At 41.1% G+C, this 5,144-nt stretch overlaps 1 long non-coding RNA gene across 1 annotated transcript in view; it reads right to left on the reverse strand.

Annotated features, from left to right (window-relative positions):
* Window positions 1-792: 792 nt before the first annotated feature.
* LOC140339674 (uncharacterized) overlaps window positions 793-5,144 on the reverse strand; it is a 16,363-nt gene continuing 12,011 nt past the window's right edge. The window contains exon 3 of the long non-coding RNA XR_011922506.1: window positions 793-1,169. This is a non-coding gene — a long non-coding RNA (uncharacterized lncRNA). The remainder of the gene's footprint in view (window positions 1,170-5,144) is intronic.

The following is a 5,144-nucleotide window of genomic DNA, read 5'->3' on the forward strand; positions in this document are numbered from 1 at the left end:
TTTCTAGGACAATCTGTGTCTTAGAAGGTCTATCCCTGGAACGTTATCTCATGAAATAGCTCTAAACTCTAAAACCCAAAAAATCCCCTCCCTGCTTCAGGTTAAACTCAGTTCTAATCAATAGTTTATATCCCTGGACGTTTCAGCAGAACCAACGCATTTTATTAAAGACAGTGCTACTGCATGACACGGTAATGGGGAATGGGGTAGTGATATCCAAATCTTACAAAAGAAAATTCAAGCCAGCAGAATGCGTTATATTTTCATCAGCTACACACAACATAAATCAGAGAAAAGGAAATTTCAAATTTTTTTGTAAGAAAACACTTCTCTACTGCCAGCCCTGAAGAAAAGGTAAAAGGGAATTTAGAGAATAAGAAAGGACGAGGCAGAGATAAGATGAGCTCCACAGCCTATACTGGGGACCTATGGGTGCTTATTCCATGGGAATCATCCAATAACAGAAACTGACACGTTTCAGGAGCTCAGAGATGATTCTTTTATCAGGACCTAAAGTTTAGAAAAAAAACAAAGAAGACTCAGCTCAAATAATACGTCAAATTCTATGTACATAATACTATTATCACAAAAGTGTAAGGGTACCTAGAATTATACATTTTCTGTGTTCAAGACCATTGTTACATCAGTTAGGTTGAAAAAAGACAAAGATCCATCAAGGTCAACTCCTGGGGAAATAAGCATTTTCTACATAAATCCCAATAGTCATAGTTGATAGGAAGGCAAAAAAAAACCCTTATAAACCCCAGTTCAATACCATTATGTGTTATGGTGATCAAATGTGTAAAAAATGTAAAAATGTGACCACACTTTGTTCTATCTGTGATGTTTTTAAGCAGAATTAGTTTTTTTATATATATATTTATTTTTTAAAAATTGCAAACGTACAGCGAGGTGAACATGTCAAAACATCCTCACATGAAAATACGATAAGTATGGTCAGCTGAAAGCTGTGAGCAGAACCTACAGAAAGTTGTGAAACAACCTCAGTGCTGCGATGATCTTCGTTCTTCAGACCTTGCATTGTTCATAGAGAAAAAAGAACAGGGTTGATAAACTAAAAAAGTTTAAGATGTTCACAAAGTGGATAAAGCTCTGCTGACTCCAGCCATCCAATCATATGACAAACATGCGGTTTGTTCAGCAGATTCCTAAGATAAAACATATATATTTATAAAGAAATGAAATGTGATTAAAAATTCACAGTGGGTGAATCATCATGGTGCATGTGTTTTAAATCATGGAAAATGATTTGCCACCTCTGATTTATTTGTGCATGTCACATTCACCGATTCCTAAATTGTATAATTTGGCACAATACTGAAAATACAACATAATATAATACAAGGATACCAATGGTCACCTCTCATGATTCGCATTCACTATAGAAAAACCCAGCAAATGTAGGAAGTTTATTCTGGGGGACCCAGCAGATCTGTGAGCATTTCTCCTACCCACACTGGAAGATCTACCTGTTATATAAGGGCTGGAAGTATTTTACACCTTCCAGATAATTCCAGGCTAATATAAATAGAACAATGTGCACTCTTCTCATGTATGCCTGGAGAACACGGCTCAACTTCTGTCAAACATCTGACCAGATCCGGACGGGAGATCATTGAATGCAGCCCCACTCTGTGGTACGGAGGTTTTCATTATCTGGACGCTATAAAGAGCAGCTCGCAGTGTAGCAGCATTCCTCCACAAACAAGCATAGAAATTGGAAATCAAAAACATTCGAGACATAAAAGATCAAGCTGAGCTCTAGGAAAAGAGGCGAACTTCACAAAGATAACACATTGCCAGATCCAGACGGCATGGGGCCTCGCTTTATAGATAATTATAGAGGGCAAAATCCATTGAGATTGTCAAGACTTTAGTTCTTCCACAGTGTCCTGACTGTAATCACCTGCACTGCGTTCTGATAATCATCGTGTTTACATAATTTAGTGTAAAAATTCAGCACCACGTCGGCCCTCAGATCAATATACCGGCCCTCAGAACATAAATACAAGCCCTCACTTTACCGCCTTGGCCCTCAGATCGATATACTGGCCCTCAGAACATAAATACAAGCCCTCAGTTTACCGCCTTGGCCCTCAGATCAATATACCGGCCATCAAGACAATATACCAGCTCTAATCTTACCATAATGGCACTAAGGTCAATATACAGACCCTGAAATCAATATACTGGCCCTCAGCTTACCATAACTGCTGTCAGATCACCCAACTGGACCTCAGTTAATTGTATCAGCACTTGGCTCACCATATCGACCCTTGGCTTAACGCTTTGGCCTTCAGATCAATATACTGGCCTACCCAGCTTACGGTAAAGGTCGTCAGATCATCTAATTGGACCTCAGTTCATTGGGCTCACCATATCAGCACTCAGCTTACCTCCCCGGCACTCAGATCAATATATCGGCCCTTGGCTCATCAACCCTGAGCTTACCAAAAAGCACTTGGTCCAACATTCTGGCCTGTAGCTTACCATACAAATGCTCAGCTCTTTGTCACTAAACTGGGCTCACTATACCAACCCTGTTCACCTTGTAACCATCAGCTAATAGGAAAATATCTGAAATGTAATTGAAGCATGTGCCATCACCAACTCCAGAAATAGACTTGAATGAAAGTATTGGCAGATTGTAGACTTCTGATATGTATGTATGGACAATATCAGCAATCAGTAGCAGATAAAGGCTCTGTCAGCAACAGAATTTCTCATCTGACCAAAGAATCATCTTTTTTTAAAAGCCACAATTTACGTAGAGGAGCAGATTCGGCCATTACTGGTCAGAATGAGGATCAGGAGAGGTTCCCTAGATGAATGAGGTCCTGGTACCCATCAGTAGTATGTTAAGACACAGATAATAAAATGATTTGGTTCCTTAAAATCCTAAAAAAAAGTATCATTTAATTTGAAAGTGCTCTATAAGTAAGCAGAATTTACCAAATCGACAAGACCAAACTGAGCATATAAAACCTCCATAGGGAGAAACCTTTGAGTGTGAAATGTTTCTGAAGCCATTGCTGCTCCTTACAAATGTCAGACATGGCTCAGGTATTGGGCAGAATGTGGTTCCGCATACAGTATAGTAACATGAAATGTATTTTGTGATAAGTCCATGGTGTAATATTTGGGGGTTTCCTGTTGGGCTGTTGTCATAGTTTGGTGTGTACTCACCTAAACCAAGAGGATTTGTTCCCCCTTCCAGAAACATTAATATCCTTTGTGACCACAGAATCATTTCTAATAATGCAGGAAGAATAGGAGTTGCAGAACACATTTTATTTTTCTCACTTGCATTCTAAACTTCCCTTCCGCAGATATTCCTAATTTCCAAGGGTGGTCTGAGAGACCCTCTCCGCCTCCTGACAGGCATCAGCGTGGTTCAATATATTTAATAAGAGAGGAAGCGTGCGATTTTTCATTAACATGCTGAATTTAACAATACAGCTGACTTGTAAAAGCCATGTGGTTTCATGTAAGCTGGTATATAGGTGCGAGCGGCTCTTTAAAACGCAGGCCTTGATGTTGTGTCCAATGTGTGTAATATTGCGGCTCAGTCACACCATCATTACTTGGCTGTAATTCAGCGCATGTAAACAGATCTTACACACAAGAAGTGTTAGCTCAATCTACATTTCTTCCTGAGCCGGGGACGGCATGTTGGAACCGGCCGCAGTTTTCACACAATAGTGAAGAATATCAATTATATATCATGGTGGATGCTGCATGGAATGCGTCTAATGCGATGTGCTGAGAAGCTTCGGCCTTCCTCGCCATCCAGGATGTCTGAGAGTGGAAATATATTTTTACAGTCATTATCTTCATGGCTGAGAGTACAACATGGATTCATTTTTGTTATAGTTTTTTCATGATTATTCTTAGCAGATGTTTGGCCTCTCCGGCGCATTACAGAAGAATTTAGAAATTGGCACAGCTGGTATGTCAGCAATGTGAACCCACTGTGGCTCCCGGATCACCCGCTGACAGGGGCCTTTGAAATGTCTGAATGACAAGAGCTGCCATCGTTCTTATAAGGCAATAACCCCTTTATCTCTAAGGAAAACACATCTTATTTTTATATCAGGGAAGATAAAAGTTGCACAACTCACTGAACTGTTTATAAGGCCAGCGGAATCCAGTCAATCCTGATCGGGAGCGCCATCTGCTCTGCAACCACCATCCTATGGAAGGGGATGTGCAGCCTTTACATGGACAGATCTATGTAGATAATTTTATCATTGGGTGATTGGCTTCTACAATCTCATGCATCCTTGTATAGTTTGTAATGCCATTTGTACACAGAACAGCCATCTTTGCTCATTACACAATCTGACCCCCATCGTGTGCAGCTTCACAATGGTTGTGCCTTACCGCTCATTCTCACAATACAAGTCTATGAGTCAGCCATCTTACTGAGAACAATGCAATGCACTCCCCGTGTGTGAATATCTCAGCAGTTGTTAGCAGAGAACCTACATATGTGCAGTAACCAATCAGCTCACTCCTGTGGGAAATCTACAAATCTCTGCAAAATCATAATATAAAAAGTTACAGAAGAGCAAAAGGATATGTGAAGGTCAAAGCTAATATTACTCCAACCCACAAAACACCCCATGAAAAGTGTAAAGTCCATACCTTCCCTCTCATATAATATATATATATTAAAGTATTTCAAGGGAAGAGCCAGCTTGTGGGCCCAAAGTACTGAAAGTGGGGGATCCAAAACAATGAAACACTGATGGTAGGGAAATCGAGGCAATAGCACACTCACATCTGGGGTCCCAGAACAATGGCAAACTGACATTTGGGGCCCCAGAACAATGGCAAACTGACATTTGGATCCCCAGAACACCGGCAAACTGACATTTGGGGCCCCAGAACACTGGCAAACTGACATTTGGGGCCCCAGAACAATGGCAAACTGACACTTGGGGCCCCACAACAATGACACACTGACACTTGGGGCCCCAGAACCATGGCACACTGAAACTTGGGTAACCAGAACAATGACACCCTGACACTTGGAGCCCGAGAACAATGACCCACTGACACTTGTGGCCCCAGAACAATGACACACCGACACTTGGAGCCCGAGAACAATGACCCACTGA

Source organism: Pyxicephalus adspersus, chromosome 10 (assembly GCF_032062135.1).
Source record: "Pyxicephalus adspersus chromosome 10, UCB_Pads_2.0, whole genome shotgun sequence".
NCBI lineage: Eukaryota > Metazoa > Chordata > Amphibia > Anura > Pyxicephalidae > Pyxicephalus > Pyxicephalus adspersus.